We start from the raw sequence: 13,321 nt of genomic DNA on the forward strand, positions 1-13,321 counted from the left end.
AAAGAAAGAAAAGAGAAAGCGCACGTTTGTAATATGTTTAATTTCACAATGCTAGCGTGTGTTGCTTTTACGTCCAACAGATGGCGCTGTTTTTCAAAAAAAGCATGTTTTTACCTGTCACAGGTGTGACATCTATATAATAGTAGGTATATAAAAACACGCGCATATTCAAATGCAACGTTGTGTCAAATTTTCAAAGAAATCGGTGAAGAACTTGCGGAGATTTAAGATTTTGAACAAACGAACATTTACATTTTTATTTAGATAGATAATAATACACTGTGAAAAATATCATTCAAGAGAGATGTTTTGAAATAGTATTGAAATAACTAAATACCCTTAAGAGAAAATCTTTCAGGCCCAGGAGTTCCACAAATGTCCTTAACTGAGAATGCCTCATACTGAAATTCCCCCAATCACATCCTAGTAGTAGCAGATTGTTGTACGGGATATTTGAAGATGATTAAAATGAACACTTTCAAGGTTAAAACATGTTCTTATTTTGAACTGTGCAGATCCAATGACTTCTCCATTTCTACCGTGTTAGTTACACTTACCAAACTAACTTAAACAAAATATTCCCTTTGGTGTAATCAGGTGTGCTATAGCAGGGCTTTTCAACCTTTTCACCCATTGTACCACTTTTAGGATATGGCAACATCCAAGTACCACCAGTCGCCTAGCAAGATGTCAAAAACTTGATGACCAAAAAAAAAAAAAAAGGAAAAAAGTGATAACGTACAGGTAGTCCTCAACTTACAACAGTTCGCTTAGTGACTGTTCGAAGTTACAATGGCACTGAAAAAAGTGCCCCCCAAGCCACAGCCGAGCAAGACACCTGCCTGCCCGCCCGGTGGCGCTCTTCCTCCTATCCGAGGTTTCCATTGTTGTGAGCATTTCTGTTGAGGATTGGCAGCGGGGGTGGAGTGGGGTTTTTTTTTTTTTTTTATTCCCCCCGTCTGCTGGGTGGTTGCAGCAGGTTTTGGTCACTTCACAAGACCCTGGGACACTGTGACCGTCATAAATATGAATCAGTTGCCAAGCATCTGAATGTAATTCATAAGACCCTGGAGAGGCTGCAACATTCCAGCTGATCGGCGCTTCTTCTGGGCTCAGCAGAAGCGCCAGGATCAGCGTTGAGCTCCAGCTAGACCCTGGCGCTGATCCTGGCGCTTCCACTGAGCCCCGACAGCCCTGCAGCTCCAGCCGTCTCTCGCTCAGGCTTGTGCGGTGCTGCCACCGGTTCAGCTCATTCCCCTCCCCCGCTACCACTTTTCTAGGATGGTCGCGTATCACCTGCCAGGTGCCAAGGTACCACAGGTGGTACCCGTACCACTGGTTGAAAAGCCCTGTCTATAGTTACCAGTTTAGTCAAAGTGAAATCCTTAATTAATTTTTCCTTACTATAGTTTGCAGCCTTTTGTTTCATTTAACACACTTTTTTTTTCTTTTCAATGCAGGTAGCTTCATTAGCTCCCCGGCTGCTAAAGATAAGAACTCTTGAGCAAGGTGATATTTTTGTGAGTATTAAAAATGTACAAACTGGTTGAACTAGAAAACATATACATATTTTTTTAAAATGCTGCAGATGTATTAAAAAATCCCATTTTTAAAAAAGAATTATATTACATGCATATAGTTAGAAATTAGCATCCAGCTCCAAAAAGTTGTTATAAAAAAATAAAAATTTGAGTAGGGCTTCTGCTGTCCTCAAACTTTTTCTACAGAGGATCTAACTACATGGAGCTGGTTAGAAATAACACTTGGCTGCTTTTTTTTTTGGCTTTCCTAAAGGCAAGAGAGATTGTTTTTTATGCCGGGTTTGATAGTTGAGGGTGACCAGCCTATTTAACTATGCTAAAGCTGACTTTGAGGAGTTGGTTGGTTGGGATATATGATGTACCCTGATTATAACTTTCTGAGTGGATCATGTAGTCCAGGGCATTTCAACCAGTGGTACGGGTACCACCTGTGGTACATTGGCACCTGGCAGGTGGTACGCGACCATCCTAGAAAAGTGGTAGCGGGGGAGGGGAATGAGCTGAACCGGTGGCAGCACCGCACAAGCCTGAGCGAGAGATGGCTGCAGCTGCAGGGCTGTCAGGGCTCAGCGGAAGCGCCAGGATCAGCGCCAGGCTCCAGCTGGATCTCGGCGCTGATCCTGGCGCTTCTGCTGAGCCCAGAAGAAGCGCCGATCAGCTGGAATGTTGCAGCCTCTCCAGGGTCTTATGAATTACATTCAGATGCTTGGCAACTGATTCATATTTATGACGGTCACAGTGTCCCAGGTTCATGTGAAGTGACCAAAACCTGCTGCAATCACCCAGCAGACGGGGGGAATAAAAACCAAACACCCCCACCCCACCCCCGCTGCCAATCCTCAACAGAAATGCTCACAACAGTGGAAACCTCAGACAGTAGGAAGAGCGCCGCTGTGTGGCAGGAAGGTGTCTTGCTCGGCTGTGGCTTGGGGGGCACTTTTTTCAGTGCCATTGTAACTTCGAACAGTCACTAAGCGAACTGTTGTAAGTCGAGGACTACCTGTACTTTATCACTTTTTTCCTTTTTTTTTTTTTTTTTGGTCATCAAGGTTTTGACACCTTGCTAGGCGACTGGTGGTACTTGGATGTTGCCATATCCTAAAAGTGGTACAATGAGTGAAAAGGTTGAAAAGCCCTGATGTAGTATTTTAAAAGAGCTGCGGTGGCACAGTGGTTAGAATGCAGTACTACAGGCTACTTCTGCTGACTGCCGACTCTCACATATATATTTATATTTGTTGATGCTTTATTGAAACTAAATTTGTATATCAGTGATTACATGGTTGATGCCATACACTAAATAAATGAAAAAAATCTTTCAACTGCAACTTATTTTTAAAATACCTTTTAACAGTGCTTTTTTTGTTAAAAAAAAAAAAAAAAAAGGTGCCGGAACTCACACACGTCATACAACCCGCCTTGCCTACCTTACAAGGTTCCATCCCAAAAAGGTGCCGGAACTCCGTTCTGGGCGTTCTATGACAAAAAAAAGCCCTGCCTATTAAACCAGAAAAAGTAAAATAAAGGATTCCTGTTTTTTTGGGTAACTGGATGGTATTCTGAAGTAGAAAGAATGAAATTCAGAGCTGGCTGGCACAACGCTGCCCGAAGTCACTTTGCCTTGAGATGGGCAGCATGTAGATTTAATAAATAAATAAAGTAAAATAAATAAATAAATCTTTAAAAATGGAAACAATATTGTTAGCATTAACTCATTCATTTTCTTAAACCATTTATCATTATTACAGGGACTGGCCAATTTAATGGACAAGTCATGTCTTCTTCAACTCAGTTTGGTAAGTCATTCTTTTAGAATAAAAGAAAATACGTCTATCTTACTTTAAAAATAATGTTAAGACTGAAGATCAGCCTTCATTGTCAATTCAGAAACCAATATTCTTTGCGAGAAATGAGAGCATATCAATAAACTGAACCTTTAAAAAAGCAAAGGTGCTTTTTCAAAAGGCAACTGGACTGAAGAAGCTTCTTGGATGAGAAGCGAAATGTCTTCAAAGAAAAACAAAGTCCAGTTGCCTTTTGGAAAAGCACCTTTAGGACAACCGTGACCTGGATGACTGAGAATCTCCATAGATTGTTAAAAGGCTCTGGGTTCTGTTCTGGGCCCAGTGCTTTTCAACATCTTCATCAACGATTTGGATGAGGGGATAGATGGGGAATCATCAAATTTGCAGATGACACCAAGCTGTCAAGAATAGCCAACACTCCAGAAGATAGGCTTAAGATACAGGAGGATCTGGACAGACTTGAACACTGGGCGCTATGTAACCAAATGAAATTCAATGGTGAAAAAAGTAAGGTTCTACATTTAGGCAAGAAAAACCAAATGTACAGGTATAGTATAGGCCCAGGGGTACCTTGCTCAATAGTAGCAACTGTGAGAGGGAACTCGGAGTCCTAGTGGACAATCACTAAAATATGAGCCAGCAGTGTGTTGCAGCTGACAAAAAAGCCAACACAGTGCTAGGCTGCATTAGCAGAGGGATAGAATCAAGATCACGTGAAATATTAATACCACTTTACAATGCCTTGGTAAGGCCACACTTGGAATACTGCATCCAGTTTTGGTCACCACGATGTAAAAAAAATGTTGAGACTCTAGAAAGAGTACAGAGAAGAGCAACAAAGATGATTAGGGGACTGGAGGCTAAAACATATAAGGAACGGTTGCTGGAATTGGGTATGTCTAGTTTAACAAAGAGAAGGGCGAGGGGGGGACATGATAGCAGTATCTCAGGGGCTGCCACAAAGAAGAGGGAGTCAAGCTATTCTCCAAAGCACCTGAAGGCAGGACAAGAAGCAACAGATGGAAACTAATCAAGGAGAGAAGCAACCTAGAACTAAGGAGAAACTTCCTGACAGTTAGAACAATTAACCAGTGGAACAACCTGCCTCCAGAAGCAGTGAATGCTCCAACACTGGAAGTTTTTAAGAAGAGACTGGACAGCCATTTGTCCGAAATGGTATAGGATTTCCTGCCTGAGCAGGGGGTTGGACTAGATGACCTCCAAGGTCCCTTCCAACTTTATTGTTGTTGTTGTTGTTGTTGTTGTTGTTGTTATTATTCTATTTCTACAGGTGGAATATCATGAAAAAAGATGAAATATTTCCCCCCTCATTTCAGTTTCCCTCCTCCAGTACTGTATTTGGCTGGTGTCTTTAATAGTTCCCCAGGACCACTTACATGTATCTTAATGTTTTCAGTAAATGATAAAAATATCTAGCACTGTAATTGTCCTTAAAATTGTCAAACTTTTGGTAAAGGTTGGGAAACATTTTACCAATGAGTTGAGTAGCAAGGCCATCTCAATAAAGCTCATAATAAATTAAATTAGCCAAAGACATTTGTGCCATTGCAGCTACATGTGGTATTGCCTAATGGTGATTATCTCAGTTGGCCTCAGGAGAGTGGAGTGGATGTGGAGTGATCTGTATAAAAAGAAAAACAGTAAGAGACTATTTAATGGCAATGCTCTCTTGCTTGGTTCCTTCAGCTACCTAAAACATTCCCTATCTTTTGTAGCTTTGCAGCTGCCAAAAATGCCAACCCAGTTCTAGGCTGCATTAACAGAGGAATAGAATCAAGATCATGTGAAGTGTTAGTACCACTTTATAATGCCTTGCTAAGGTCTCATTTGAAATATTGCATCCAGTTTTGGTTGACAGCATACAAAAAAGATGCTGAGACTCTAGAAAGAGTGCAGAGAAGAACAACTATGATTAGGGGACTGGAGGCTAAAACATATGAAGAACAGTTGCTGGAATTGGGTATGAAGGACTAGGGGTGACATAATATCAGTCTTCCAATATCTAAGGGGCTGCCACAAAGAAGAAGGGGGTCAACCTATTCTCCAAAGATCTGAAGGCAGGACAAGAAGCAACGGATGGAAACTAACTTGTCAAATTTACGATGCGTGGCCGGACCTCAACTCCCAGGATTCCCCAGTCATCCAAATTAAAATTGACAAGTTTGAAAAACACAGCTTTAGATGGAAAAGGCAATTAACAGAAGGATAGAATCAAGATCACATGAAGTGTTAATACCACTTTACAATGCCTTGGTAAGGCCACACTTGGAATACTGCATCCAGTTTTGGTCACCACGATGTAAAAAAGATGTTGAGACTCTAGAAAGAGTACAGAGAAGAGCAACAAAGATGATTAGGGGACTGGAGGCTAAAACATATAAGGAACGGTTGCTGGAACTGGGTATGTCTAGTTTAATGAAGAGAAGGACGAGGGGGGACATGATAGCAGTGTTCCAATATCTCAGGGGCTGCCCCAAAGAAGAGGGAGTCAAGGTATTCTCCAAAGTGCCTGAAGGCAGGACAAGAAGCAACGGATGGAAACTAATCAAAGAGAGAAGCAACCTAGAACTAAGGAGAAACTTCCTGACAGAACAATTAATCAGTGGGATGACCTGCTTCCAGAAGTTGTGGATGCTCCAACACTGGAGGTTTTTAAGAAAAGATTGGACAACCATTTGTCTGAAATAGTATAGGATTTCCTGCTTGAGCAGGGGGTTGGACTAGAAGACTTTGAAGGTCCCTTCCAACTCTGTTATTCTTTTATTCTGTTTGTGCTATTTCTATTACAAAGAGATTTGGAAATCAGACTACACTATATGCATCTGCAATGAGGCTACTCTACTTGCATTTGTAAAATGAACATTTTACAATAAAAATAGATTATAGGATAACAGAGCAGTGCTAGTTTTCTTCTCCACTTGCTAACTTAAAAGTGAACACGGTATAACAGTCATGGGAATTATTACTATGGAAGCAGCCAGTTCCACGGAGGAAAAGGTTTTTCTTAACCAAATATGTTTTCTGAGGAAAAAACCTAGTTGTTGACCTTAGTAATATATAAATGCTTATAGAAGTAATGATTTGGTCTTTTTACGCCAGCATACCTTTTGCTAGAATATAATTATTTTTGAATTACATTCTTTTTATGGTAGCTATATTGACTACCAAAACAATGTAGTTGTTGTGAGTAGGTATCTTTTTTTCTTGTTTCTTCATTTGACTTCATTTAAATAACATTAAGACACCATTTAAAAATCCTACATACAGCTGGTTCCCCAGAGCCTAATGAATTTATGGAATTAATGAGCAAGAAATATAACTTAAGAAATTATGTAGGGAATGATATGATTCTGGGGCTTTAAGCTTAAATGCTACAGAATTGTTGGGTTCTGTCTTAATTTTGAATAGTAATTTCAAACAAGGAATACTAGATGAGAGCTTCAGTAGGAGAACACACTTATCTTCATTCCAAATAAAACTTTTTTTTGTGGAGAACTTGTGCTTCAAATTCTAGCCATTGCTACAATTCATTGCAAAATAACAAAACTTGTCAACAGAAAGCAATAAATGTTTAGAATAACTGGTACAGTACTTTCATACATGTGCACAATATATTTGCCATCTAAAATGTATTTTCAGAAACACATAATGTTCAAAATCAGTTAAATCGGAATGCTTGCTGTTAAACTGTGTTGGTTCATATCTGAACATTTTCCTACTTTGAAACCAGGAATTGAATGTGGTTTGTTGGTTTGTCTGTCTTCCTGATTAAAAGAAAAGTTTGGGTGGTGTTATTCCCTAATTAATATCAGCCCTAAATAAGTTTTAATTTTAACTGTGAGTTAGAAATAACAGACCTGAAGAATGCATGTCTGATAGTCATTTACTGGACAGTAACATTTCCTCTGATGGTCTCTTCATTTTATGTGAAAATTGGACTATATTGTTCTTTAGACAAATCATCTTCCTGATAAAAAAATTCTCATATTTGGATACGCTTACTCTTCAGTTAAGAAGAGTAAACTTTAAAAACTCTTCTTTATAGGCTAAATTTAAATAAGTGTTGTTTTGGCAAGCCTATATTTGTACCAATTAATACTTTAATTACCTTGATAACTTTTTTTGAGATCTCACATTTATTTTATACATAACACAATAGAGTGTAGACTTAAAATATGGATTATTTATCTTGCTTAGAAAAAGAGATTGTTATTATTATTTTCCTGTTTCCACAGATCAGTGAAGGTGCAGAGTGCATATTTATTCCCAAGCGACTATTTCTGGAAGAAGCAACTGCTAAATCCAGGCAGATGGCATTACAGATGTTCAGCAGTTACCCCACAGAGAGTATGATCCAGCAGAGTTACAATACACAGCAAACATGGAGCAGATACAAGAGCAAACTTATTAAACAGCACCTTAAATGGCATGCTGAGCGAGCAGGCATCAAAAGTAGTAATGGCTGGTAAATATATTTTATATGCATTGCAAGCCAAGCTTTTGTCCTGATAAGAAAATACTTATTTGTGAAAATATATAACTATTAAAAAAAAAACATTTCGGCTTCTTTTCTATATTGTAAAATGGATTTATATTCACTGGTGCTTTTATATCCATTTCTGAGACGTTGGTAAAAAATATCTTAAAAGAACATCAACACACAAATACCTAAGAGATGCACATTGGCATAAGATGTACAATTACCGTACTAATTTATTTTAGAAACAAGAGGTAGAAATATGTTGTGTGTGTGTTTGTGTGAATGATATATAAAGAGAAATCTCCTGGAGTCCATTGGGATTACAGCAAAGCATTGTAAAACAAACATCATACATACATACATGTAGTGGTGGGATCCAAATATGTGAATAACCGGTTTTCTGTGTGGATGCCGCTTCTGGAAATCCATTCTGAGCCTGGGCAATAAAAAATTAGCTACCGGTTCTGCCAAAGTGGTGCGAACTGGCTGAATCCCACCACTGTATACATACATACATACATACATACATACATACATACATACATACATACATACATACATACATACATACCAATATTTTGTGTACTTCAGGGCAGGATGAAATTTGGGATGGATTTTTTTGCTTATGCTGGTGATAAATGCATCGGGTGCATAGGGAGGGGGAAAAAAATTTCAATCCAAATGCAAAAATGGAGAATGGGATGAGATTTGGGATGGAATTGTACACCTAAATGCCAGGACCCCAGGAAAGGGGAGGCAGGGGGTGGCAGTGATCGTCCAGAATATTTGGGTGGCATGCAGGGGCTTTGGATCCAAGATTGTCAGATATGAGACGCTATTTCTTAAGCTGGGCACTAGGAGAGGTCAGTTAGGGCTGTTGCTATTGTACCAGCTTCCCTGCTACATAGCTTAATAATAATAATAATAATAATAATAATAATAATAATTATAATAATAATAATAATAATAATAATAATAATAATAATAATAATAATAATAAGAAGAAGAAGAAGAAGAAGAAGAAGAAGAAGAAGAAGAAGAAGAAGAAGTAATAGTAGTAGTAGTAGTAGTAGTTGTTGGAAGGGACCTTGGAGGCCATCTAGTCCAACCCCCTGCTCAGGCAGGAAACCCTATACCATTTCGGACAAATGGCTGTCCAGTTTCTTCTTAAAAACTTCCAGTGTTGGAGCATTCATCACTTCTGGAGGCAGGTTGTTCCACTGGTTAATTGTTCTCACTGTCAGGAAGTTTCTCCTTAGTTCTAGGTTGCTTCTCTCCTTGATTAGTTTCCACCCGTTGCTTCTTGTCCTGCCTACTTGACTCTGTGGTTGGGCTGGACTTACGGTGTTTGGGGAGTTCAACCTGCTGTCCCTACGTGTGAGATCACAGGCAGCTTAAGGAGTTTATGGCCACCACAGCAGCTATGGGCCTGGCCCAAGTCATAGTAGCAGTAATACACCCAATCTGTTTTTTTCTGTCAGAGCAAATGGCAGACTGTTCTGGAATTGGGGGAGATTTTGATTTCTCCCCTGCCACGGACAGACCATTCACTACCGTGTTTCCCTGAAAATAAGACCCAGTCTTATTTATAATTTTTTGCCTCCAAAAGAGGCACCAGGTCCTATTTTTGGGGGGGGGTCTTTTCCACTCACCCCCAGCACTGACAGCCCCACCCAGCTGGCCCGCTTCTTCTGGGGCCGAAGGAGCAGCTTCATTCTGCAGCTGAGAATGGAGTTTCCGGCCTGCATTTCGCAGTCAGAGGCCTTCCAGAAATGCAGGCCGAGCTCCATTCTCAGCTGCAAAATGAAGCTGCTCCTTCCGGTGAGGAAAGTGTCGATCCATGGGAGGCCTGGCTACAATGGTTAAGCTCCACCCCTGCCCTGGCTTGATTTTTAGGCGTGCGCCTCACCCCAAAACTAGGGCTTATTTTTCGGGTAGGGTTTATATTAGGCCTACCCCAATGATGGCAAACCTTTTAGAGACCGAGTGCCAAACCATAACCCAAAACCCACTTATTTATCACAAAGTGCCAGGGCCGCATCAGCATTGTGGTGCCCTCGGGAGGGGTGTGTGTGGGGGAGTGGCCCACTGGGTGAGCATGGCTGCAGTTGTCATGGCAGACTGGCCGTGGCTGGGGTGGACATGGCCACCTCGATGTTGCTCATGGGGGGGATGCCTGTGGGGGCAGGGTTGGGGGAGATCCAGGGGGTCTCTGGCAGGTGGGACAGTGGGCAGGAGGCCCAGCATAGATGGGGGGGAGGCACGCAATCCTAGTTGGGACTGGGGGGCCATGGCGCTGAGGGGGATCCGGCTTTCCCTGCTCGGGTTGGCCTTTGGCTTGCTGGGTGTGGGCGTGCTCTACCACCTCTACTCGAGCTTGCTAGCTGGTCGCTTCACTTCCTTGTGCTGGGTGGGGCTGCCACTCCGGGTGGCGGCAGCGGCCTAATGGACCTGCGCAAGCTGCTGGCAGTGGCAGCGCGAATGCCCACAGAGAGGGCTCTGAGTGCTGCCTCTGGCATGCGTGCCATAGGTTCGCCACCACTGGCCTACCCCCCAAAATCAAGCTAGGTTAGGTCTTACTTTTGGGGAAACATGGTATCCCAGTCTCAGGGAGTTTGTTGGGGACTGGATGAGGCAAAACGGACTCCAACTCAAACTTCGCAAGGCAGAGTAGCTATGGGTATATGGACCCCCCAGAGACAAGGATTTTCCATCTTGGTTCTACGTGTGGTGGCACTGCCCCAAACAGCCCCGGTGCATAATTTGGTGGTCCTCCTGGACTCACAACTCCTGCTCAAAGAGCAGGTGGCAATCACAGCTATGAGAGTCTTTGCACATCTTCGTTTTCTAAGCCAGGGATTGTGGGTTCGAGTCCCATCTGGGGTGCCAAAATTCTTGTGGAAAACGAAAGAACTCTTACGAATTCCAGAGGGGTTTAGCAGAGAGGTTTATTTGCGCAGGTTCAGAAGCATAATGGAGATAGGCAATTCTGAACAAGGAGGGCGGGATTAGACTTCAGTTTTATACTATCCTTCTTTCAGGAACAAAGGGATTACACATGGTAATACACTGTAATACATTAGGATCGTTTCTCACGGGCATACAATGGTAGGTTTTGCTACATACAAAATATCCATGTGCAATGCGCATTTGGTTAGTCACATATTACTGACACAGAACTTTCCCAGTGAATTTTCCCAGTGATTATGCATTACATCATTATTCTAGCAATTATGCAGACAAATCATTATTCTAGTTATTGTTCATTTTACTACATTAGTTTGGTAAGACTATTGCTTACATTATAATATATGTCATGGCTTTCTTTCTCTTTTCCTTTGAAATGAAAATTCATTTCATTTAGAAATTCCACTGATTAATTAAATGGCAAGTAATGCACGTTTGGATGATTATTTCTCTTTCAAAATTATGCAAATATAAGTTATGCTCTGGTTTTATTTTATTTTATTTGTTAAATTTATTCTTTATTATTTTTGTTGTTGTTGTTATTATTATTATTATTATTATTATTATTATTATTATTATTATTATTATTATTATTACAGAACTCTCCACCACAGCCCACAATTTGTTCTCTATTGATTATAATTCTGTTATAATCCATACTAAATTGTAAATCTGTTTCCATAATTGATGATACTTCCAGGACACAATAACCGCTGACTAATTATTTCCATCTGGAAAGTTACTATTCATAATTTCCATTCTTTTTTTTCCTTCTTCCAAAATAGTAATTTAATAAAAAGTCAAACATAAATATAGTTATTGGCAAAGTACCTTTTTTATAATCCCAGTTGAATGCATTTTTATTCAGCCAGTAAATAAATTGCTATTTATTATAAACTTGATGTCTTCTGAATTAATTAAACACATTCCATAATATTGAGGAAAAAAAAGATTTTTCCAACTGGGGAATGTGTTGTTGTTGTTGTTGTTAGTTGCGAAGTTGTGTCCGACCCATCGCAGCCCCATGGACAACGTTCCTCCAGGCCTTCCTGTCCTCTACCATCTTCTGGAGTCCTTTTAAGCTCACGCCTACTGCTTCAGTGACTCCATCCAGCCACTTCATTCTCTGTCTTCCCCTTCTATTGCCCTCAATCTTTCCCAGCATTAGGCTCTTCTCCAGGGAGTCCTTCCTTCTCATTAGGTGGCCAAAGTATTTGAGTTTCAACTTCAGGATCTGGCCTTCTAAAGAGCAGTCGGGGTTGATCTCTTCTAGGACTGATGGGTTTGAACACCTTGCAATACAAGGGACTCGCAGGAGTCTTCTCCAGCACCATAGTTCAAAGGCCTCAATTCTTTGTCGCTCAGCCTTTCTTATGGTCCAACTTTCACATCCATACATTGCAACTGGGAAAACCATGGCCTTGACTATACGCACTTTTGTGATGACAAGACTGAACATTGACATCTTATGAATCAGCGAACTAAAATGGACAGGAATGGGTGAATTTAACTCATATGACCATCAGGTATACTACTGCGGGCAGGAATCCCTCAGAAGAAATGGAGTAGCCTTCATAGTCAATAAAAGAGTAGGAAAAGCAATACTGGGATACAATCCCCAAAATGACAGAATGATCTCAGTTCGAATCCAAGGCAAACCATTCAGTATCACAGTAGTCCAAATCTATGCCCCAACCACTGGTGCTGAAGAGGATGAAATTGACCGGTTCTATGAAGCCCTACAGCACCTTATAGAATTAACACCAAAAAATGATGTCCTTATCATCATGGGGGATTGGAATGCTAAAGTAGGAAGCCAAAAGATAAATGGAATAACACACAAGTTGGGCCTTGGAGTACAAAATGAAGCAGTGCACAGGCTGATAGAATTTTGTCAAGAGAATACGATGGGGAATGTGTTACAAACAGCAAGTATATATTTAGTAAATTAAAAAGTTTATCCCATGTATAGTTTGAAAATTAGGAAAACGGGGATATTTTTCTCAAATAATAGAATGCTACTGAATGTTTATATTTTACTGAGGATATCGTCAACTGGAAGCAAATAGGATAGAGTCTGGTAGGCCTGAAAAAGAAATGGCGCTCTTGTATCACATCTGGAGCATTTATCTTACATTCTCATTTATTTATTTATTTATTTATTTATTTATTATTTGAATTTATATCCCGCCCTTCTCCTTGCGGACTCAGGGTGGCTGACAATCAATTAAAAACACCACTAACAATCACAAGTTAAAATTAATTAAAATGAAATATTTAAATTGTCTAATTAAAAAGTAATTAAAAACCCTCTAAAAAACCCTCTTAAAAATTATCCTAGGCCAGTCCCGCTTGTTGGAACAGCCATGTCTTGAGGGCGCGGCGGAAGGAAGGGAGATCAGGGATCACCCTGATCTCTGGGGGCAGCTCATTCCAGAGGGTGGGAGCTCCCACAGAGAAGGCCCTCCCCCTTGGGGTCGCCAGCCGGCACTGTCTGGCCGACGGCA

The 13,321-nt window shown here is 40.7% G+C and overlaps 1 long non-coding RNA gene across 1 annotated transcript; it reads left to right on the forward strand.

Moving 5' to 3' along the window:
• Positions 1–1,463: 1,463 nt before the first annotated feature.
• On the forward strand, positions 1,464–8,204 carry LOC107299423. The gene is made up of 3 exons (XR_001549177.1): positions 1,464–1,520; positions 3,290–3,337; positions 7,603–8,204. It is a non-coding gene; the product is annotated as an uncharacterized LOC107299423 (long non-coding RNA).
• The last annotated feature ends 5,117 nt before the right edge of the window (positions 8,205–13,321 follow it).

This window comes from Protobothrops mucrosquamatus, unplaced genomic scaffold (assembly GCF_001527695.2).
Source record: "Protobothrops mucrosquamatus isolate PMUCROS unplaced genomic scaffold, P.Mucros_1.0 scaffold4895, whole genome shotgun sequence".
NCBI classification, from domain to species: Eukaryota; Metazoa; Chordata; class Lepidosauria; order Squamata; family Viperidae; genus Protobothrops; species Protobothrops mucrosquamatus.